This window comes from Coptis chinensis, chromosome 4 (assembly GCF_015680905.1).
Source record: "Coptis chinensis isolate HL-2020 chromosome 4, ASM1568090v1, whole genome shotgun sequence".
Classification (NCBI taxonomy): Eukaryota; Viridiplantae; Streptophyta; class Magnoliopsida; order Ranunculales; family Ranunculaceae; genus Coptis; species Coptis chinensis.
Genome location: NC_141459.1, coordinates 53,307,670 through 53,333,471, shown reverse-complemented (window position 1 = coordinate 53,333,471; position 25,802 = coordinate 53,307,670).

Genomic DNA, 25,802 nt, shown 5'->3' with positions numbered 1-25,802 from the left:
AGATGGTTTTGGTGAAGGCTTTTCGATTGGTGTAGATGGTTTTGGTGAAGGATTTTCGATTGGTGTAGATGGTCTTGGAGGAGGCTTTTTGATTGGTGTAGATGATCTTGGAGAAGGATTTTCGATTGGTGTAGATGGTTTTGGAGCTTTAGATTTTTTAGGAGAGAAACACTCGACAAACTCTTCATGTTCACGTTGGGAATGCTCAAAACCGGATGGATCACGTTTAGAGGAATTTTCATCATCGGTGCTAAGCTTTCTTTTAACATTCTTACTACCCTTCGGACGCCCTTTGGTTATGGCTTCCTCATTTGGCGGCTCTATCCATGTAGATTCGGGAACTGCAAGCTCCATAACACTCCTAACCAAAATCCTCTGTTGGTCTTCGGAAGATTTTCTAAACCTTTTTAAAAAAAGATCCATGGCAGGTCTATAATCGGGACCAACACCAAATGATGTATCAGGAGAACCGGATAAAATTTTCCAGAAGCCATCAATTGCTCTCAAAGGAATACTTCGTTGTTCTCTATCAAGTGCAACGAAGTTCGGTGCACACATGGCAATCCATGGGTGGTAATGTAATAGATGTAGGCACTTACTCTCATCCTTTCGAACATCTTCCATGTGGTTCTCCATCTCTTTAAAAATCAAATCCAATGCCTTCATTGAAACTAGGTTTCTGAGCTCACTAAACAATGGAATCCGGTGCTCGTGCTTAGTTTGTATCAAACTTCTCTCAAATGAAGCTCTGATTTCTGTCATTTGGATATTTAGTTGTGGGTGGATTAAGGACCACATACCTAGAAAATTATGGGTGCATGACTTTCCTAGAGACCTCTTTAGTTGAGCATGAGCGCCTTCGACTCTGCTGGTAGTCGTATTACCAAAATGCAGGTGTTGGTCTATACAATAGCCTACAAATCGTTCTTTATACTGCAACCAAGTGTCACGGAGATAAGAAACTAGAGAGTGGAACGACCGAGCCATCAAATATTTCTCTAATGAGGCATATCTATTGACAAAATCTTCCTTCGTGTGTGATGCTACCACCCAAGCCCACTTGATTTCGACCTGATTTATCGTCTTCTGATCTGGAATCAAATCGTTGCATTTTGCAAGCACACAGGTGGAAATGTGCCATCTACACAAATGCTTATATGAGTTTGGAAACACTATGTCAGCTGCTTTCATCATTGCTAAATCTCTATTTGTCACTATCACTGACGGGTCTCGCCACCAAGTAAGTCGCGAAACTTCTTCAATGCCCATGTAAAATCTACCTCCTTCTCGGCTTGCATCAACACTTGACACACCGTAAATGACTTCCATGTAGAAGTCACTCCCACAATTTATAGAAATGGCCAACGATACTTGTTGGTTTTATATGTAGCATCCATCATAAACACTCTTGGAAACAACATAGCTAATCGAGTTGTGTCCGGATGAGCACAGAACAATTCCTTTATCTCGTTAGTGTTTTCGTCATATCTTACCTCTCTCAAGTATTTTTCTTCTTGTAGTACCTCAAACAATTTTTGAATTTGTGTTCTGCCCCTCATATCAATCAATCTTGCCTTGTATCTTGCATTGTAGATTTGTTGCACATGTGAGTAGTTGTTTGGAAACTTATACTGGATGGAAGTCATTACCTCCTTAGGCTTTACACCATTTTTACTAAGCTCACACAAATAATTGAATTCTTCCTTGGTAAGTCGACTAGCATAAGAATGGCCCACTAGAGTCTTTGACAAGGTATGATTGTGAATACCACAAACAACAATGATTTTCCAACCATCGGAAGTTCTTTTGAAATTCTCCTTTTAATACAAAAGGGCATCCATTTTTTTTGTTCCAGTCTTTCTTAGAGTCTTATTTGCTTCTTACGCCTTCTTATGGGACCGATAGCTTCCACCACACTTTCGCAAAACTAAGATCACCCTTGGTACTCTATTTTCGGTTGCTTGATGTGAACTTTTAATAATCACAACATTTCCTATTTCTTTTCCTCTACCTTGTGCCCAACTTATCATTTCTTTTCGACTCATCAAGATCCGTGACACATGTAAAATAGGTCATTAAATCCAATCAATACTTCTTTGTCAAAATTCAAAGTTTAAGTCAACCGTAAACTCATACCTCTTCTGTAGTAAATTTGCATGTCACATCCACCACAAGCTGTGAAGCATCCTATAATGAAAAGAAAATGTTAATATTAAATGAACTTGTTTATTATCAGGAATATCAGGAAACAATCGGTAACATAGCAACGCGATACCGAATAATGCTACAATATATAGCAACGCTGATACCGAATAATACTACAATATATAGCAACGCGATACCAAAATGGTTTTGACAAACGGTATCTCGTTACCGTGAGTTTGTTGAATGCCTTTCTTCAATGCCCCACCTACACCTACCTTTTTTTTAATTGCATACAAATTTCCGCCAACATTCAAATTATAAACTTCGGTACTAAGATACCGCGGACAAAACAAAAAACAAATTTTAAAAAATTACATTGTTGTTATGCCCTTCTTCAACATTGAGATATGGGTTGTTATATTGTGATGAATCATCCATATGAGAGTTGGGTAATGATGGCTCTTCCATTTGAGATGAGGTAAGAGGTGAAGATATTAAGAGTTGAGAAGTAGAGGAAAGTTGAGTTGAGTTAAGAGTATGGATGTAGATGATTGGAGAAAGAGAAAAGTGTAGTTGTATTTAGGATTTGTATTTTGATGGTGTGTAGTTGTATTTTAAGGTTGTGTATTTTGAAAGTGTATATTAGTTAAGAACAATATGGCAAAATATTGAATTTTTATTGAAATAATTGGGTGAAATATTGAATTTATGTTAAAATAATTGGGTGAAATATTGAATTTATGTTAAAATAATTGGGTGAAATATTGAAATATCGAGATGTCTAACCCTAAACCCTAAACCTTAAACCTTAAATTGAAATATTGATAAATGGTATATAGTTGCTGAAAATTGCTCAAAATTTTGGTGTTTAGTGGCTGAAAATTGTATTTGTAAAACTTAATTTCGGTATCCTAATTTGATAAATGGTATATAGTTGCTGAAACTTGCTCAAAATGTTGGTGTTCAGTTGCTGAAAATTGTATTTGTAAAGTGGTAACTAGTTACCGAAATGAAAACTCAATTTCGGTATCCAATTACTAATTTAATAAATGGTATCTAGTTGCTGAAAATTACTCAAACTTTTGGTGTTCAGTTGCTGAAAATTGTATTTATAAAGTAGTAACCAGTTACCGAAATTAACATAAGATTGGGAAGATTACAACATTCTACATTCTACAATTCATTTTTTTTTCCCTTCCCTTTCATAACAACTTTTGTCCCAAACCCATGACATATGTTGTCAACTTCCACTTCCAATTCCAATGTAAGCTTTCAATGTGCTTAAATTAGACTTAAATTCAACAAAAAGGAAATAGTTAGACATATACCCAACTTAAAGAAAATAATTGAAGTGGAGAAGAGAAATCCTTGTAAGTGTGTGGATTGGGTGAGTTTTCTCCTATAGTTTTGAATTTTTGTAAGTTTCTATATTAGGAATGGAGAAGAAGTGTTTAAAGAGAAGTAGATTTGAGGGTGGGGAAAGAAAGAGAGTAGAAAAAAGGCTAAAATTTGGGTTTGAATTTCAATTTGAATTTGAGGGGGAAACAAAAAAGTTGAAAATGAGTTTTGAGTTTGATTTTGAGAGGGAAATTCAAATCAACTTAAAAAGAGAATAAATTGATTTCGAAATTTCATAAAAACAATTGGGCAAAATATTGAAATAGTATTGAATTATTGAATAATTGGTCGAAATATCAAAATTGTTTTGAAATATTGAAATAATTGGTCTAAAATGAAAACTCAATTTCAAATGTTGAGATATCGAAATAATTGAAATATTAAAATATCGAGATGTCTAACCTTAAACCCCAAAACCCTAAACTCTAAATTGGGAATATCGAGGAATCTCAAATTTTGATACTATTACAAATTGAAAAAATAATAATAAAATAGGTGTTAGATTAGATAATGAATATTAACTTCCAAATGTATTAGATGTTAGATACTAGATTCAAAATATAGTTAGAACTATATTGATTTTTTTTTTTTTTTTTTTATAGTTCTATTATTGTTAGAACTGTATTGGCTAAACCACAAACATATGTACAAATGCTACATATCAATTCTAAAATCATAAATAATAATCAAAATGTTTTATTATGGAATGGAAAATAGGTTTAAATTATATCATTTAATCAAACTTTAATTTGTTGGTAAAAATTTAGATGTTAAATCGATTCAAATAAAGTCTAGTTAGAACTAGGGGTGACAGTTTTGTACCACCCTCTCTGACCCGACCTAATCCGACCACCTAAATTAGCGGGTTTGGATTAGGAAAAAGGCTTTTGGGTCATTTAAGGGTTGACCTGCCTAACCCACAAATAAATGGGTTGGGGGTCACATATGTTAACCCGAGTTACCCGTTGGTAGACCCGATTAGTTCTCGGGTCTAATGGGTCGGGTCATCAACCCGTGATATGTATAACCTGTTTTAAGACAAGTGAATTATTTTTTAAAATCTCACTATCCCAACAACTTAAAATAAACGACTAAAATGAGAAGGATTAGCTGTCATATTGATTCATTCGATAAATACATGTTTCGTTATTCAATTTTCATTGATATGTAATTGAATTATGAATGATTCTTGAGAATTAATATATATATTTTTTGATATATTTTTTTGATAAATAAAATCGTGAAATACTAAATATTTTGCATTTAGGTTGTCTCAGAATCCGATCCAAAATGATTTGAAATTGACCCGTTGGCTTAGCGGGTCACCCTGTTAGGTAACCTATTATATAGGCGGTTGGGTTTGGGTTTAACAAACTCGACACGATTAATAATTAAGTGATTTGGGTTTGCTCTCCTAACACGCGACCCAGATATGACACAAACACCTAATCCGACCCAACACGCATGACCAATTGCCACCCCTAGTTAGAACTGATCTTGTTTCAAACCTTAAATCCTAAACGTAAGTAAAGTTGCTACTAATTCTAAAATAAAAATTACAACTCAAACGTTTTATTATAGATTGGATAACATAACGGGTTAATTTAAATAATTATATCGCCTAATCCAATTTTAATATGTAGGTAAAGTTTTAAAGTGTAGTTAGAACTGTACTAATTCAAACATTTTCCAAAATAAAAAATTATAATCTAAACGCTTTATTATAGATTGGAGAATGGGTTTAAATTATATTATATAATTCAATTTTAATTTGTTAGTAAAAAATTTAGATGTTAGATTCAAAGTCTAGTTAGAACTATATTTATTCAAACCCTAGAGACATGTACAATTGCTACCAATTCGAAAATAAAAAATTATAACCTAAATGTTTTCTACTAAGTTATCACCTAAAACAACTACAAATAAGTTAAAATATGCTAATTATTAATCAAATGATTATCAAATAGATGATGAAATATTTAAATATTAGAATTTGACAACACAACAACAAGATACCGAATGGTTTATGAATTTTTGGTGTCTATTTGTTGTATCTTTACTTGGTAAGTGGTAACCCGACACTGTAATTTATGGTTATGTTTCAAAGAACCCGCTACCGTGGTTTATAATATTTTACGACAATGTGTTACCGCTCATCAAAATAGCACATACATCAAGATTACACAAAATTTATTTTGAAATCTAAGATTCAAACTATCATAATTCATTTAGTTTCAATTCCATTAGGCAATTTCAATTACATTAATCTCCAATTTATTTATTTTTCATGTTCAATTGATTCTTCTAACATCATATAATCTTCAATTTATTCGAGATTGAGATGTGGTATTTGTAGTACGATAAATCGCTCATTTGAGAGTTGGATAATGATACATACTTCATTTTAGAGTTAAAATATAGAGGTATTGAGAGTTGAGAAGTAGAGGGAAATTGAGTTGAGTTGAGTCAAGGAAAATTGAGTTGAGTTGAGTCAAGAAAAATTGAATGAATTGGATGTAGATAATTGGAGAAAGAGAGTGTATTTTGATAGTGTATAGAGTTGCACAGTGCAAATTAGTTAGTTAAGGGCAATAGGAGGTTACCACTATTTTTGATGGAGAGTGCCCTCTTAGAAAACATGGGTTTTAAGTTGGGACACAAATGTAATAACAAATTCCGGGTTGGAGAGTGCCCTCTTAGAAATGGAGAGTGTATTTAAGAATAGCCTTTATTATATTGCTCTAGTTTTGGTTATCTCTAACGGCGCTTGCTCATCAACCCCTCATTTCGTCTTGATGGTCTTGGCATTTGTTATGCAACTGACGTTATATGTTTTTTTGCCTTTGTAGCTCACAAATTCAGATTGAGGAGACCCAAAATCACAATATTAGGCAGTATTGGAAGAACACCACATTGGTTATACCTCGTGGGGGTATACTGGAAAAGCGTCTATCCTGTGGGGAGAGGTTATGTTAGGTACTTGGAAATGTGCCTAGCTAGTCTGTAGGGTGAGGGTTGTGCAAGGTATGCATTCCACCATCTAGGAAGTTGTTCAAGATCTGGGGCTTACGTAATTGATGTACAATATACTGGTGTTGAGGCCTTCTTTGGGTTGTTTGGATGCATATTCGGTGGAAACTCCCTAGTTAAGCATACTCTGATGGGAGTAGTACTGGGATGACTGACCCCCGGGGAGCTATCAGAGTGAATACCCTACAATGTCAGATGTTCACAATGACAAAGTGAGGACTTAACAATGTTTAGTATGCGACGAATATACTAGAAAGACACCTATCCCATGTGGAAAGTTTGCGCCAGGTACTTCAAAAGGCACCTAGCCTGTGTGATGAGGGTTGCGCTAGGTATGCATTCTACCATCTAAAAAAATGTTCCAGATTAGGGGCTTAGTAATTGATCTGAAATACATTGACGTCGAGGCCTTCTCCAGATTGCTTGGCTGCAAACTCTGTGGGAACTTCGTAGTTAAGTGTGCTCTGGTTGGAGAAGTCCTAGCTAGGATGTGTGACAACCTCTTTGGAAGCTACTATCAGAGTAAAAAACTCACTCACTGTTAGATGTCCGCAGTGACTAAGTGGGGACAGTATTAATTGACGTGTAGTATGTGGCAGATTGTTATGACGCATGTGGGGATGTGTTTGATAGTACCACAATGAGTCTAGATTGATCATTGCCTTCTAATTTTGATCTCATAAGTATGTAAGAATATTCTATGTTCCACATATTGTCATGTGACATGGGGCAAGTAATAATCAACAATACTTGGACTTTACCTTTTAAAAAACATAGAGTTATTAGTGTGCATCCATTACCTTCTAGAATATATTGGCAATTAGAAGTGTTCCTATTTAGTAATATAATTCTTATGGAGAATTATAATAATTGTTGAAATATGAAACTGTCCTCTTTCTATGTCTTTGTAAACCACAGTAGTACTCTAGTTTTAGAGGTTATTGAAGTTTGTGTATAAGTGGTGGTAACTTCAAAGAGTATTGTAAGAAATGAGATTCATCCTAAATTGTTTGGAGTTAAGTATGGGAGTTAAGAAGAAGAAAGGTATACTCTTGGTATAGATTTGATTGGTTTTAAGTTAATGAAAATATGAAAACTCAAGTTGTTGGTATGGAAATGACATTAAAACATTGAAAGAACTATTGATTGAAGATTGAAATAAGAACAACAAGATAAGATAAGATAAAATAGATTGATTAAAGCAAACAAAGTAAAATACAAGATTTAAATAAAGGAAATGAAGAACAATAAAGTAAAGGACTTGAATTGAAAACTATACAAGAAAATTAAAACAAACCAAATGGTTTGGACCCTAAAGCAATTGATGTTTTCTCTCTCCCTAGCTTTTATATTATATACCCCTACTTTTGATTTTTACTGATTTGCCCTCCTCCATCACTTTTGAGACACCTCACACTTCACTTTTGCTTTTTCTTTTCTTTTTTTTATTTCTTCTTGACCAAGGTAGGTTTTAGATAATGTCATATTTTGAGATAAGGGTCTCAGCTCCATCTTTGGTCTTCTGAGTTGAGGACTTTGACATTTGACCTTGACCTTTGACTTTGACCGTTGACTTGGACTTTTTTAGCACTTTTCCATAGCAACTTCTGGTTTTCATAATAAGCCCGATTAAGGCTCCTTTTGGTGCTAAGACGCAGCTTTTATGATAAGTGGTCTGAAATTCTCCATATCCTGAAAAAGGCAATAAAAGCTATAAGTTATCTTTTCGTTAAGCGTAAGACGGGCTGTAATGCAGTAATATAAAAGTAATAAAATGCACATTTGAGAGCTGATCACCACCCCCAAATAGCATCTTGCTTGTCCTCAAGCAAGGATGAAAGAAAAAACTAAGATCACAAATGAGTGATTTATTATAAGTTATACTAATCTCGTTTTGCAGAGTGCGATTGCAGTGACCATTTGCAACAAGGCCTTAAACCACTTGGAATCCCATAGTGGACGAGCTTAAGTCTTGTGAGAGTTTTCCAGTGAAGGTACTCACAAACTTCAATTCTTCTATTTAGTATAAAGGTCTAGCTTGTTTTCTTATTTATTCTCAGAAGTTCATACATCTCATTAGCAGAGAATACGGACAAGCTCTTTTGAACTTAGAATAACATATGTACAGTAATTTAATCATCTAAAGATAAATGTGCAAAACATGAGCAATGAAATACAAAAACATAGTTGTTTCTGAGACTTTTGGAGAGCGCCCTTAAGGTGGGTTCTCACACGGGTGTGTTGCAATCACAACTCTCTGATAAATTCACTCAAGGTTCGTTCTCTCAAGTGCAGCAAGCACTTATATTCCTCGCATACTGATAAGAGCCCAAAACTGTAGTTTTAACCCCCTAACAATAATACTTTTAGACCAATTATGTGAGTAATAAATAAGAGTTAATGCTGATTACGTATTTTTATGTATTCCAGGCATTGGAGTCAATTATGTGCAGAAATGTGTCACTTTTGCGAGATAAAGGAGCAAGGGTTGGTTGCTAAGAAGTTATGTGATTAAAGGCCAAGATTCAAGGAGAAAACGCCTTTTTAAAAACCCGGTCAAAGCTGAAAAGTCAAAGTCAACGCGGGCAGAAACAGCGCACAAAAGTCCGCATAACTTCTGAAGGCCGTATCTTTCGACTCAGACCTCGGAATTGGGCCTACCTTATGTCAAAATGGCCGTCTCTGAAAGAGCTTTCCAATGGTTTAAACCTTGACCCAATAAGAGAAGTAGAGGTGGACGAAAAATCTGTTGAAGCAAAATCTAGCTAAAAGGCCTTTATGGACTGAAGAAATTGGGTTTTAGGCTCGATTTTCCGGCCCAAAACATGGCTCCTCAGCCCATGCACAAAATGTGGATCTTGTCTCCTCCTTTTGAACACACAAAACTTAACTCTTAAGCAAGTAGAAAATTAGGTAGCCATTAGAGAATAGTTTTAGATCTAGATTTAGACTCCATTAATTAATTAGTTTTTTTTATCTTGTTTTAAATTCAGTTATTGAATTATTGTTATTGCTATTCATTAGATCAATAAAGTTAATTAGTTCTTCATAATCTAATTTCATTTTCATTAAATTATTGTAGTTTCAATTCATAGATTTAATTATTTATCATTATTAGTTCAATTAAATCTTGCATGAGTAGATTTCCATTTAAGTCAAATAAGCAAATTTAGAATCTTTATATCATGTCTTGCTTCAATTCATATGGAAATGATAGTTTGATGAATCAAAGCTAAATCTCCATTAGAGGGGTTTGATGAAGCCTTGATGAAAACTTGATTGTGTAGTGTAGAACTAGTTGTAAGATTCTATTCCACTCTAGAAGGTAGTTGATTCGCCATGAGAATGGGTTGAACTTCTTCACATGCTAGTCATTATTTGGTAGAGATTTCCATGATTGATTAGGGATTAGAACAACCAATTCTTACGTTCTTACGATAATAATTGGATTACAACAATCTATACTAGTTTATTAAGTTAGATTCAAGGTAGAATGAAATTCCCCTAATTCTTTATCTAGATTCAAACCTTAGTATTATTTGTTAAATTATCGTATCTTGTTAGCATAATTTGCATCGTAGTATAATTCCCATCATACTCTCATTAACTTTGGATAGGACCGATAATAATAGAAAACGCCAATACTAAATAATTAGGAGTGGAACGAATCTTCTACTCAAACTCTATTGCGATAGCATTCGAGAGTAGAAAACTTTGATAAATAGACACGAAAATAGTTTTAGTTTTACTTATGTTTGAGTCTCGTTACTTATTCGTAGGTAAAACTATCATTTTACATTTATCACATACTCAAATGACGTCAAAAGAAACCAGGGTCGATTGATCACGCTTGCCATTTACTATCACACCATCCTATTCCTAATTGAGCTAGAGGTCTTTTATTTGGAGTTACGGGGTTAGGGTGATGGTTTAGAAGGAAAAAGGAAGGGAAAAACAAAATATGATAAGTTGAGAAACTGGGTCTTCAAGATACTTGCAACCAGAGAAAAACCTCGTTTTGTTCTTTTGCTTCCGCATTGTGATACATTCTTTTAGCCTTTTGGCTTTGTGACTCCATATGATTGTGAATTTTTTGGAGTTCTAACTTTGCTTTTGTTTCTTTTTGTTTTTGATATCGTCTCCTTTTGATTTTAAACTTTTGCGAGATTCGATTTTTTTGACTCCTTTGATTTTTGGAGTTTTGGTTTTGGATGTGTATTTTTTTTTTCGAAGAAAATAATTGTTTTATTTTTGTACAAAGTCATCTTTTTTTTTTTTTTTCCAGTTCTCAACTTGTCAGCTGGGTAAGCTTTTTATTGTGTGTTGTAACGGGTTAAGAATTTTTGGTGAAAAATAAAAAGGCTTTAAGAAAAAGGTGAAGGCTCAAGAGGGGTAACTAGAGGAAAACTATCTTTTTGGGGTTTTAACTCTTATTTGGCTATATCAATCCAAAAATGGCCTAAATTCTCTCTTAGAATATGGCGTGGTGATAAAGCAGGTGGACGTGTGGTCTTTCTATCCGGACATCCTTTGGGTCATCACTCAATAATCATTCAGATGAGGTTTTTGGCTAGATTCTCACAGGATATGGAACTTAATTGTTTTAACATTGGCTTCGAAAACTCACTGCTATATACAAACAAATGCTGATGAATGTCATTAATGAAAAAGATGCAAAAACTATTGTACGTATATTAGTCTAACACTTAATGGTCATAATGTACAACGTACTTTGCATCTTTTTGCAATTTAGATACTTTACTTTTTTTTTGTACGGCAGTACTCTGTACAATGGTTTTTCTTTCAGGTAACAACCATGGGCCAAATTCCAGTCAAAAAATGCTGACATGTCATTTTTTTTGCTACCGTGGCATCATATCACTGTTTGGTATGCCACAACAGTTGAAAACAGCACATGAAAGGCACGTGACCCATTTTACTCTCCTTCCCCATTTTTTTCGCACCCATTTAACCTTGTTTGAAAATTAAAAATGGGTATGGCTAAAAAGACATCAACTAACAAGTGTCAACACCTAATAAACCATGCATAAATATTGTCTTGTAAATAGAAATTATTTGAAATTTGAATATGTGTGAGGATTGAGAAATGGATTAATCAGTTGGATGTATTTATTGGCTTAAATTGCTATAAAAACTCAAACAGACTTTTTTTTTGCTGGGTAAGAACTCAAACAGACTATAGTTAGGTTTATTTTGTGAAAACAAATAATGGTGAAGGGAAAGGTATTTGAAATTCAAGGAGATAGTAAACAATTTGAGAAATCAGTTGAAGCAGTTCGAAAAATGATGTAAACAAAGAATGGTAGGAGGATATTTATGGAGATTGCGATGGAAGATGATGAGATATGTTTGAGAGTTTGTACTGATTGTGGCAAAATTTGTTGTATTGAAATGATGGAGGAGAATGGAGAGGGAAGTGAAGCTCGACGAGAACGAGAACCAAGTCCAGAAGTTCCACCAAGATTTAAGAGACGCCTTAGAAGATCACCCAGGCTACTAGCAGAAGTAGCAGTAGTATCACCATCAACACAAACATCAATACCAACACCAACACCAGTAGGGTCATCTAGGCAGCAAGTTAAAGAGGTTGTGTTGGCTTTACATGCTGCTGGTGTATGGATGACGAGCATGACGAAGAAGAGGTTGTGTTGACTGAAGTGTTGTTGTGGTGTTTGAAGTTAGGCTTGGATTTGTGTCATGTTCTAGGTTTAGTTTTTGTGTGTTAAGTTTGTTTTAATTTCACAGTCAAGTGTGTCGTGCTTTAGGTTTAGTTTTTGTGTTTTAAGTTTGTTTGATTCTTTTATGTAATAGGGTTTATGTGAACTGGTTTCGTAGAGAAGAAGTTGTGAATTTGGTATTTAATTTCTTTTTTTAGTTTTTAAGAAAAACAAAACATGTTTCTCACGTGCTTTATTAATGCCACCTAATGAAATGAACGGACACGTTGTGTATTCCGGTGGCCACATTAGCATTAACCGACTAGAATTGAGTCATAGTCTAAAAGTGTAAAAAAAAAAACTAATTGTATAGAGTACTACAGTGCAAAAAAATAATAATAATAATAATATATATATATATATATATATATATATATATAAATTGCAAAAACATGTATAGTACGTTGTACATTATACCCGTTAAGTGATTAGTCTAAGTACGAAGAACGAATCTTTACTCTATTACTATAATGAGACTTCTAAATTTTTTATTCATCATAGAAAAAGGAAACAAGACTTTTTGATACTAAATGGAAAAATATTTTTGGTCTTTTTCAAAAAAAAAATTAAAAAGGAAGAAATATACTATTATATCTATTATATAAAAAATGCATAGTTTTTGCAAAATGTTACTATACCATACCACCAAATAGAACTATGCTTGGTCCTCAAAATATGAAGAGATAAGAAAAGAGATTACCATAGAAACATGAGCAAAAATAGTGATACATCTGTATTCTGTTTTTTATGATGAAAATACACCACCCCCAAATAAGTTTGGGGCATGGGCTGTTTGATATAGAATGAGAAATACATGGTTTATTATACTAGGGATATTTATTCTACTATGAAATCTTTTTGGGTTTTTGTATTTTTGAAAACATATATGAAATGCATGAAAAAATGGAAAATTTTGGCATGATGTATTTGTTTTACCTTCTACTCATATACCAATTCCACAAGAAAACAAAACAAAACAAACAAACATATAATATTAAACATATAATTAAACTTATACTAACGTCATACATGTAAGAAAGAAAAAGAAAAAGAAATATATCCAACTATACGGACACTAGGGAAATGCCTCATCAGAATCCGTGCGTGACATGTCTCGACGTCGAGAAGATCTTTCTCCTTGATGACGTCGGGTCCTAGCATGTCTATCACTATGCGGGAGCATGTCTCTGATGCTCTGCAGTGCTCTAGTGACACTGTGCTGAAAATGTCGCTGCTTCTGCTCGAAGGATCGCTGCTCCTCTCTGAAGGTTCGATGTTCCGCTATAATGTTCCCCTGAGTTTCCCTGAGCTGGTGGAGATACGAATGTAGAATCCTCTGACCGCCATGGAGGAAGTGAATTCCTTCCATGGGCTGAGTGAAATGTCAAGTGGCATCTTCAGCGAAGTAATCCACTTTCTCAGTTGGGCATGCTTGCTCAGCGGCTCTGGCTTCAGGTGGAAGCCATAACTTCTGGACGCAGTGGGCATATATAGGACATGTGGTAGCGTCCTTGACCTCCACTAGGGCATCTGTGGCCTCGAACCCCCAGTGCTGCATGATCCTGGTGACCAACACTAGTAAAGGAGCGGTGGACTTCTTTGGTTTGCAGAGTTGCTCAAAGATAAAGGAGACGATGCAGAAGCTATTCTTCTGTTCTTGAAGAATCCATAAAAGATGAAGTATCGCCTTACCTATATCCGAAGGCTTGGCTGAGCCTAGCAAGTTGTAGGTTGTCCACTGAGATACTACCAACTGGTTCTTTCGTAGCGAACTCTGAAAAGTGCAGTAAGTGAAACTTGGCTTTTTTCACCCCCTCGAGAAATGTCTCTATCATCACGTCGATGGTCTTACATTCTGGGCACTGTTCCATCTGAACATAAGCCTTCAGAGGAATCCCCAAAACTCCACTTACCACCTCCTTGGTAAGCTCCAGCGAGCGACCATCCTTGACAACCATGATGTGGTCATCCTCCCCTCTAAGCATGCAGTTATAAAATGAAACAATAAGAGAGGGAGAATACACCGCACCTTCCAACAAAACCAAAGGTTCCCATCCTCTTCTTCTAATCTCAGCCTTGAAGTGCACTTCAAATAGATCGGAATTGAAGAGGTTTTGAAAATTTTGCTCCTACATGATTTTAAGAACTCGAGCCATTAAGAGTAAGGATTGATAAAATTGGGGTTTTAAGTTGGAATGAGGGTTGAAAATGGAGCAGGCTGTAAAATTTGGAGTGGTGGTGTTTTAAGGTGAGGTCGCGGTCGCGAGTGTATGAGGGGGCGGTCACGAGCTAGTGTAGGCTAGTGTTGGGGATTTTGTGAGGAAAAAGAAGGGAAGTTGGGAGGTCTCGTGGGTTAAATGGTTTGAGAGGCACGTGTCTCTTTAATGAATTTGAAGTTTTGGCCCAAGCCCAAATAAAATCTGGAAATTCTGATCTTGTCCTCAGTGCCTTGCTAACTTCAAGAGCCGATTCGCGCTTCGTTACTCGTCCGATCTTGACCCGTGAGATACCAAAACGATCAGCATCAAAAATACATTGTAACGGTATAGGGGACACTCATATCCAATGGTAGATAAAAAAAACAAATGATGGAAAGAATTGTAAAGGAACTGTAAGGAAATATGTATAGATAACAGAAGGAAAATTTAATTATTATTATTTTTTGGGTTTTGCATAAGTTCGAATGAAATTTTAAAAAGGTGGGTCGTTTTAAGTCAGATCCCCAAGACTTGGAAGTTTTTGAAAACTTGAGTCAATCCCAACCAGATGGCTCGATTACTCTTTTAAACCGAGCGTAATGCACTTGAGGATAACACGTGTAGACTTTATAAGTAGAATTATTATAAGGTTGAAGACCGGGGCAAGTTGGTGTTTGACAATTCAAGCACCAGCCTTCACTCATAGCTCGTCTCTTACGTGCGTATGAACTCTTACCTAAACCAGGAATAATTTTCGGTATATGTGTCCATAAGCTGCAGTTATCTAGGAAGTACTTGTACACGATCATTGAAACTGATCCATCTAGTCTTGCTAGGTGGAGGGTTTTTGTTTGCTACAGAAGATATTTTTGAAATTTTTTCCATAAAAGTGAGGGATTGAGAAGGGGAAATGATTTTTAAGAAAGGAAGTTTTTGAAATTTTTGTACAAGTTTGAATCTTTTAACGTCAGATTCTTGAGATAAAATAGAGAGGTGGAGGCAAAAGATAGAATTAAACATTAAACAGAGGATAATATCACTTTAGTTACTTTATTTGTTTAATTCTCGCTTTGGAGACACCTCGTTTTGTTGTTGTTGTTGTTTTTTATTTATTTATTTTTTTTATTATTTTTTTTTCAATCAAGATATATCTCTAACCATATAGAGGTTTTGTCAAGAAGATAAAAATATACGTTAGTTTGGTATCATTTTGGTTACTATGGGGCGTATAACTTTCATTTTTATATCCTCTGATTTTGAAAATTATAGAGAGATGTTTTAAGTAACTCGTAGTCAAAAGTTGTGATTCTAGATTTTACTATTTGAAAACAAACCATAACCGATAATCTTAGGCAACTTTCATGTCGACTCTGTGGTGAACCCAATTTTGACAGACAGAGCTTCAGCTACGCGAGTTGGGGGATTTACTACGCAAGACATGGAATATTCTGACCCGGGTGAATAGCTCGGTGATATAGGCGACCCTTAGTAAGCAAAATTGATCTCAAACCGCCACTAGATTGTGTTGTTATAGGAGTTGGTGTGTGTAAAATCCATCGTCTATTTTGAAAAATCACTTAACTATTGATGTATCGAGAACCATCTATTATAAGTGCGGTGAAAACAACAATTTTATTAAAGAAAGAAAGAAACATTTGTTTTTGGCTTTTTGGTTTTTATGTTCCTAAATTACTATGACAAAAAAAATATAAACTATAAAACTACTAAGAAAAATCACTATGTCGAAAGTGATCCTCCTAATAGAAGGTACTTGAAATTATGTGATTCTAATTGAGAACTTGCGTGGGGTTTATGTTATCCTAGATTGTGCATTTCCTTGTTTTGCAAGAAAGCAAATCTAGTGAAGAGGACTAGCTCTATTGCTAGATAATCTAGTCTCTCCTCTCCTAATATCTAGTTAGCCTTATTTTGTAGCTATTCCAACCAGAGAGAAAGACGAAGCTCAAAACAATTAGAAATCACCCATAGAAGGAAAAAGTTTTAGAAATTAAGGGCTCCAGCTGCCAACCATCCCACAATATGGCATGCCTATGGAAGACGAGATATGTTAAACAACCATGAGAGACAACTGTAAGACACATTCACTCAATCCCCATCGCCCTCTGCTTTGTTTCACATCTCTTCTTTATAGAGGAAAGACTACTAAGCGTCAAAGGTGAAGATTGAAAGAAAAATGCTTATGTAAGACAAAAAACATAAAAATAGAAAATAGAGAAATTAAAATAAAGACAGGAATTGTAAATGACAGGAATATAAAAGCTATTCTAAAAAGAAGAGTAAAATAAAGAAAAGAAAAATTTTATACTTGCTCCATAGGGGTGCACTACTCAAACTACGAGTAAAAGTGCTAACGTGGAATGCGCAAGAGATATACTATAGACTTAAGGCTCCGGCACTTACAACCACACCTTCCAAGTGGAGAGGTCTAGTTACCTTATTGATGTATCCCCTTAAAGCAAAAGATGGAATGGAATAGGAAAGGAATACATCGGAAAAAAGGATTTAATCCTCGTAGATGTGATGATTAAGAAAGAGTTTTAAGCGCTCCAGCTTCATTCACGTCAATTGTTGCTTTAGCTCGCACGACTAGATAGGACGATGTACTCTCTTACGTGAGTAAGTTTTATGCTTGCTATAAACTAATAATCTAAACAGCTGAGGATCAATCCATAAAAACATATAAAAGTATACACCTCCAAACAGAATAAGATGATGCATGTGGAATGTAAGATGTAGAATGATAAGAGGATGTTTGTGCAACCCATCATGGAACTTATGTAATAACCTATCATAGTTAACTTGTCCAAAAGAGTGAAAGGTAGGTAGTATACGTCCTTCATGAGGCTCAATTGATGGGGAATAGGACATACTAGGTTTCTCAACTACTGAAATGATGGACTCTTGTGTTTCTCAACTACTGAATGATCTCTAAGGCAATAGGCTTTAAGTGTGAATTTAAGGTTTCTTTGAAATGGTTTCGTGGTGCAGTCCTAAAAAATTGGTGGATTTTCAATAAATGGAGGTTGGATTTCAAGAGGTGTTAAATTGGGATGGTAATAGTTGGGTGGTGGTTTTTCACATGATCTCGAGGACTCAGAGAATTCTTCATCTAGTTTTGGTGTTTTCACAAGATTGTGGTTCATATCTGCAATAGTAAGGATGTCACAAATTTGTTTCATCGATAAGTCTTGAATGGCCAAACTAAATTAAAGTCCACTTTCCACCATAGGGTTTATTCCCTCTCTTCCAAGCACTTTATTTTCTTTGTCCTCTCTACCTAGATCCTCATAAATTTACTCAATGTCATTGTCCAAGTTTGTTGAGTCCAATACATGCTTTTGAGTTTCTTCTACCGAAGTTTCCTCATTTATAGGTGATGATGCATTAAGGCATGTGAGAGAAATTATGACTTCGGGCATATAGTCATCCTCATAAGATTTGGAATTCACACGATATTTAGGTGGAGGTTGATGGGTCTTTAATTGGTTAGAAGTATCAGGATGAGCTTTAGCAATTGGCTTTGTTATAATAACACCTTGTTTCTCTTGTTGGTTGGGTTCTAGATTGGTGGGAAGAACAGTAGTCTCAAATATGGCATTATTTGAATCGGATTGGAGAAAACATAAAGTAGTTGCTATTTGCTGAGTTAGTATTGTTTGCTTTGCCATTTCCTGGTAAAGTTGGTCTGTAATAGATGGTGGAGTGGGAATGTAGGATATGAATTTGATATGGATGGTGATGTGATTGATAATAGGTTTTGGGTGAAACAGTACTCTGACTAACCAAATGGATATATAAATGGTGGTTGACTATTTGTGGTGGAACTCCATGAATTGTCGACATGATTAGAAAACTCTTGAGTGTATGGGGTATGATAAGTACCCAAAATTGTGTTTTAAACCCCGTAGAGACATTACATTTTATGTGTTTAATAAATATAAATTAATTGTATTTTCATGTTTTCACAGATTTCGACAATCAACGAAAAAATACACTTAAAACCTGCGTTTTAGCACATAATACGGTTGAATAAAGCTTGATCTTGAAATCTTCCATCTCAGCCGTTCAAAGCTCACAGATGCCAAAATAAAGCTCATGGACTCAACGGGCCAGAACAGGTGACCTGCCCAGAAGATCAGTGCTACATGCTCTATCTAATGCCAGATTTTGTAAAAAGTCAACTTTTGGGTCTCACTGGTAAAAGCTACGGGTCCCACCACAGGAATGTGCCTCACCATGGAAAGAGCCATGAAACAAGTCAAAAGAACAAAACTAAGCCCCTGAGCTAGCCAAAAGAGTCATTTTCGAGTCAATACTTGGTCAAACTGACCTAAAACAGCCCGGGAATCAGGAGAAAGTTCAAACGGCGACATCTTTCGTCTCCTAACTCTGATTGAATTATATGACCTGTCAAAATGATCAGCACAAAAATCTCTACACAATGGTATATTGCTTCTACAAAATGGACGCACGGTTTAAAATCAGAGATAAAGCCAATCACATCACTATTCATTGAAGACGACGTAGATATTTTAGATTTTTTATTATTTAACTTTTTGTAAAGTCAAAAGATGAATAGTTCTAAATAGTGTCAAATAGTGTTAAATAGTGATTAATATTCCTTAAAGTCAAAAAGTTGAATAGTGATCAAATCTCAGTCGTTGGATCAGATTTCTGAGATTTGATCACAACCGTCCATTTAACTATAAATAGAAGGGTATAGTTTAATTTTTCTCATTGAATGGTTAGCATTCAATCATAGGATTTAGAGTAGTTTACTGCTTTTCTAGTGTAATGAAGAATTTAATTTCCAGTTTTAATTAAAATGTTTTAATTCAGTTTTATTTTATGTTAATTAGAATAACACTTTAGTTTTGTGATCTCGGAGTAGAAACTCAGCCCGAAAGTGAGGATTATTTCCATTAGGGAGGGTGTTTCGATAATTATAATGATTATGAATCGAGTAAGTTCACCTAGATATGGGGTTCTGAATCGATTCCACTCACTAATAACACTGGTTCAGAGATGAAGAGTTGTTATTAGGGATCAAAAATCGAGACTAACTCTTTTAATGGAGATATGATTCGCTCAAACCGATTTTCTATCTCCGTAATCAAAGTCTATTTTCTTTTATTTTCATCATTTTCTCACCAAATTTCACTTTCACAAATTCACGTGATCAGATTAGTTTTGTTTATAAATAACATTTTGCAATTTTATTGAAATGTGAATGAAATGACAAACCCGACCGCTGTTTTACAGATAGATCGGGTACTTAGGGGAAGTTTGAAAATTGAAGTTCATAAGCGGAAGGATTTCCTGTAGTAAACTCGAATTTGGTATATGATGTACAATGAGATAACCAATGATAAAGACTACCACAAAAAGAACAAGGTTTTTGGTTTGTATTGTAATTCCATGACGGTTGCAATGCATATTGATAAGACATGAATGCTCAATCAATGATGATGCACAAACAGTAGAAATTCATTTTTTTTTTAAATTTTTTTGAAAACTTTGCTTGGTTTATAAATTATTATGCCCTGTTCAGGGGAACAATTGGGCGCGAGACTAGGATGGCTCTACTACACGTCTCAGAAGAGTAGACAGTCACTTCACCAAGTGGTGTGCTACCAAGAATCTCACTCACGATGAATATGGGGGAGGGGAGTGAGAAAGATAGTTGGTCCACCGAAATCTGGTAACTGATTACTCTAAATCCTCGTGGCTATATTTTTGTCTTTTTTTGGAGGAGCATGACTACTTTGGGCTCTAGTTGATTGATTTTAATTCATTTTTTTTGGTCCAGGGCTTCAATAATCAAGCAACGTCCAATTTGCCTACATTGGGGAATGACTTCCCAATGGTTGTTATGTGGCTCGGGTTTAGCCTTATGCACGAATGTAAATTGCAGTGCAAAAATTAAATTTCAAATAATCACATAAGCATGCTTGAACACACAAGGTATCCTCTTACTTGGGCTTCGAGAAGGTTTAGAATTTACCTCTCAAGCCGTGCTTACACGCTGCTTGAGGAGAAGGCGACGTCGGTTGGCGCGTGATCTGCTAAAGTCAAATAGACTTAGAGTGTTGATTACCAAGTTGATTCATAGTGTGTGAACTATGATCCACAACTTGTCTCACACACTTGAACTTCCCAAGGCAATGAAAACTCTAATCCCTTGGTAAGTATACAACTTAAACCAAGTTTAACTCATGTTTATCCACACAAATCAATTAAAAACCAATTTTTCTTAAATATTTTCATTTTTCTTTTTATCTCTAACTATTACAAACAAGTTCCATTGATTTCTCCTACTATATTACAAAATCCGGGCTTGGTGTTCAACCATTCATCAAAAAACAACTGAACTGCCAAAAAGCTGGACCCTTATGCCCGAGGTGGATCAAGCGGTCGCCCCTTGTTAGCTCAAGGCCTCGCCCAATCGGCTCGGTGAAGTTTTTCGTCTTCGTGTTTTTCAGCTCCTCTCCAGCTTGTTGGTCCTGAATCCTGATTTGCAAGAAAGTAAATCAGTACTGAAAAATAACAAAATAAAATGACGATTTAAAAAAAAATAGAAATGGAAAGATGAGAATGGTGCTTCCTCCTTAGATTCTCAACCAAGCACTCTTGCTCCTCAAATCCATGACGGCGGCATCATTTGATGCTTTTGTATAGTGGTGGTAACTTCAAAGAGTATTGTTAGAAGTGAGTTTCATCCTAAATTGTTTGGAGTTTGAGTGTGGGAGTTAATAAGAAGAAAGGTAGACTTTTGGTATAAATTTGATTGGTTTTAAGCTAATGAAAACATGAAAACTCAAGTTATTGGTATGGAAATGACATTAAAACATTGAAAAAAGTATGAATTGAAGATTGAAATAAGAACAACAAGATAAGATAAGATAGATTGATTAAAACAAACAAAGTAAAATATAAGATTTAAATAAAGGAAATGAATAACAATAAAGTAAATGACTTGAATTGAAAACTAAACAAGAAAATTAAAACAAACCAAATGGTTTGGACTCTAAAGCAATGGATGTTTTCTCTCTCCCTAGATTTTAGATTATATACCCATACTTTTGCCTTTTATTGATTTGCCATCATCCATCACTTTTGAGACACCTCACACTTCACTTTTGCTTTTGCTTTTTGATTTCTTCTTGACCAAGATAGGTTTTGGATAATGTTATATTTTGAGATAAGGTCGGCCTCTATCTTTCGTCTTCTGAGTTGAGGGCTTTGACCTTAAACCTTGACCTTTGACTTTGACCGTTGACTTGGACTTTTTTAGCACCTTTCTATAGCAGCTTATGGTCTTCATAATAAGCATGATTAAGGCTTCTTTTGGTGCTAAGACGCAGCTTTTATGATAAGTGGTATGAAATTCTCCATATTCTGAAAAAGGCAATAAAAGTTATAAGTTGTCTTTCGTTAAGCATAAGACGGGCTATAATGCAGTAATATAAGTGTAATAAAACACACATTTGGGAGCTGATCAGTTATCACCCCTGTAAACCAGATGATAGATGATAGATGATGTCTTAACGAAAACTGACTATGACTATTGTAGTTGGAGAAGATGTTTCTCTAAGATCAATAACAAGAAACTGGTGAAAATCAAGAACAAAGATTGAAAGAACCGGAATTAATCTTTTATTACTTAGTAGCAATGGTGGTTATACATTTTTTTTTTCTCTCTCTCTTTGCTCTGGTTTATAGGTTTTTCTTGAATGAAAATGGAATCACCCTTTCTTCCTCTTTCCAGTCTTTATATAGTGTTGCAATGGTAGTTTCGCCCAATCATTTCCTGCCACATGTCCCTTCTCTTCTTCTTCCTCCTTTTCCCGCTTTGAACTTGCAACATACAAACTACAGTGTGAAATATTGACAGTCACGTCGATATTTTTTATTAATCATGATATTTGGGCTGGAATATCGGGTTGACGATATTTGCCTACGACATCGCCCCCTCTCGAAACTTTCAAATTTCGACCACGAAAAATTTGAATGCTTCGAGAACCAGAACAAATTTAACAATTTCAAAATTCAAAAAATCAAGCGGTTACGGTTGGAAACCGAAATATCAGATATAAAAGCTTGTTGTTACTTTCTCTCTCTTCACTTATTAACAAAAAAGCTTGAGACACTCCAACCCTACCACCATTAACAAACTAAAAGCTTCAACTTGGCTCTATTCGCTGTCTTCATCACGAAATCTTTCTGCACATTTATCGGGTTAGTCAAAATAACAACTTAATATGTGACTTACTGGAAAAACGATATCTTTATCTTTCATTATCTTATCGAATTGTACCTGTTTCGCTTCCCAAATCACAAAAATTAGGGTTAGGGTTTTGAGTTATAATATTTGTGTATCCCTATACTAACTAGATCTTGAATTATAATTTTTGACAGTATGGCTAGAAGAAAAACTTGTGTTAACTTTACACGCACTCTCTCGAAACAATCCTGGCTTCGACGTCAAGAACGCATGCTTTTGAGTCACACATCCTTACCTTGAAACCCGACACTATCACCTCAAAAACTCGATATGTTGACAAATAATACATTATACAATTATACAGAGTATATCGATAGTAGCTCAAATAATGGATATAATTCTAATAAAAAATTTATTGTTTCTAGTGATACCACTATGTCGAATGAAGGCAACGAGTCTGCAACTCGAATCACCTCTTCTTCCTCAGCGTCATCCTCACAACGTACTGAGACCGATGAACCCGTCTGGTGCCCATCGTATCTTGCTGATGGTTTAGCATGCCATCCTTTCGAGACTACGGCCTCGGAGTCAAAACGGGACATAATGGATGACAACAACATATGGAGCGGTGGTGTAAATCCTTACTTTCCAAAAAGACCCAACCTATAAATAATGAGAACTGCATATCAAATACCAGATACGGTCACCCTCCGACACTATGCTGGATGTAGAAAAGGGACCAAATGCCAAAGTGGCGATGCCCAAACAATCATCATCACTGTGGGGCAACTAGCTGCTGGTTTGCGACTCCCCTTAACTGACCTCGATCGAGAGGTATTAAACTACTTGACTATCTCTCCTGGTCAAGGCACTGGCAATTTCTGGAGACTATTACATATTTGCAACTATTATAATTATCATCTGGAACCCGATGTTCGGAGATCCCAAAAAAATTGGCTTACCGACATTATAAATCACTATACCTTTGTTGGACGTATGGAAAAAAACAAACATGGTCAATCGGAGCCCAGTGGATATTTCTATCCCAAGAAATGAAGCCACCAACAAAGTATTATTAGAGTAAACCGTGATAGTGATTTTAGATGGCCACTCTATCCTATCATGGTATCTAGTCAATGGGACTCAACTGCTCCAATCGTGGTCCCTACCATGGCACATCATGTTTTTAACCTTAGAGGTACATTGTTCATAACCCCCTTTCTTGAACCCAGCTTTCATCACAGATCTGTTATTTGATTGATCTAAAATTATGACCTTGTTTCAGTACTAAAACCGACAACACCGCCCAGTTGTGGCAATTCTACTAGAGTATCAGATCTTCTAAGAGGCACTGATGAAGAAATAACTACTCGAACTGGTGCTGATAAATATGGCAATCCAAAATCGAATACCTATCTTCCAGATGTCGATGATTATGTTGCTCCTCTATATTTCCTAAAAAGTAACGTCCTTTGAGGTTAAGATCCTTTACCTCCCTAATCTGTTATGCCATGCAAAACTAGTCCATGTCCCTTACAACCTTGTTCATCTAAAAAAGTATTAAGAAAAACTTTTGATTCCGCTGAATTGCCTGCTAACACTCCTCGATGTTATTTTGATTATATGCTAAATGGTTTTAAAATGACTGAAGATCTTTTTCCCAAAATCAAACAAGAGATTCCCGATTTCTATAATTATCCATTTTTGCAAGATGTGTTTGATCACTACTGCTTATTGTACACAGATATGGGCTCTCGCATTCCTCATGTTCAAGACAAATCAACCAAACACCTGAAAAGGTTTCTGCAAAAATCAATAAGTGGTAGCTCCTCCCAGGTCCCTACCCTTTCTCAAAAACAACCTGTCGATACCGGTCTTCACTAAAAGAAAAGAAAAGAAAAGAACCTGGTTCCACTGAAGCACCACCAACCTCGAGAGTACCGAAAGCTGCAAAAACTACCATCATTGAAATAGTTGTCCCTGTGCCGGCCAAATCATCAACTATACCATCCACTCACAAACCCACTGTTCCATCCACAACTTCAGGTTCCTCTTCTCATCCTGAAGTATTCGTCGCTGATTTCGTCTTTCGAAACAAACAAAAAGTACTTAAATCTGCTTCTTTATTTTCTGATCCTTCCGACACCTGGACTCGGAGAAGCTCTTGTCATGAATACTATACTCCCTCGAGATAGATCAGTAATGGCTAAAATTTGCACAACCGAACGCTTTCAAATATTGTGCTCCTCCCTCGAAAAGGTAAGGAAACAGCTTTGGTCGTACTCCTGTCCCAGTTTGCTCATTATGTATAATGTATTCATGAACCATATCTTCATTTCAGGTTAAAGTTGATGTTGTTGGCCAGTTTGAGCATGATATGAGTACCTTCCGCCTTATCTGGGAAGATAATGACAAACTGAAACAAGAGAAAGAAAGAATACAACATTCTTTGGAAGAAGAAAAGAAAAAACATGCTTTCACTTGCTCCTAACTCAATTCTGCGAACGCCGAGATAAGGAAATTTATTGATGAGAATATCGAGTTGGTCTCGAAGTTGAAGGACTCTTATAATGAAAAAGTAGCGAGCCTCGAGCGAGAAAAAACAAAAACAGCTAATCTCAAAACAAAGACAGCTGGTCTTGAGGCAGAACTTCAAAGAGCTAAGCTTGATATGGTTGCAGCTAACAATCATATGAAATATTATGTTACAATGATGAGGAGTTTCAGACCATATCTCCCTACTGATGTTATCGCTGAATATAATATTGATTCTAATGACGAGAGCGAGATGCCTTCCAACATTGCTGCCCCTGATCTGGAAAAAGATGTTGTGGACTCTGCTACTCCTACTGTTGAAGCTGTCGATACAGCAATAAGTACCCCACCTTTCAATCGAGACTCGTTCATCAGTACACCCAGCTGTTTGGAGGGAGTCAAAGGGTGGACTGCCCTCAACACCCTTCTTGAAACTAAATGCCTTCATGCAAAGCCTACCAATAATTCCTCCCAGCTCTAGTCTTATTTTTCTGATAGTTCTTGATTGTAATA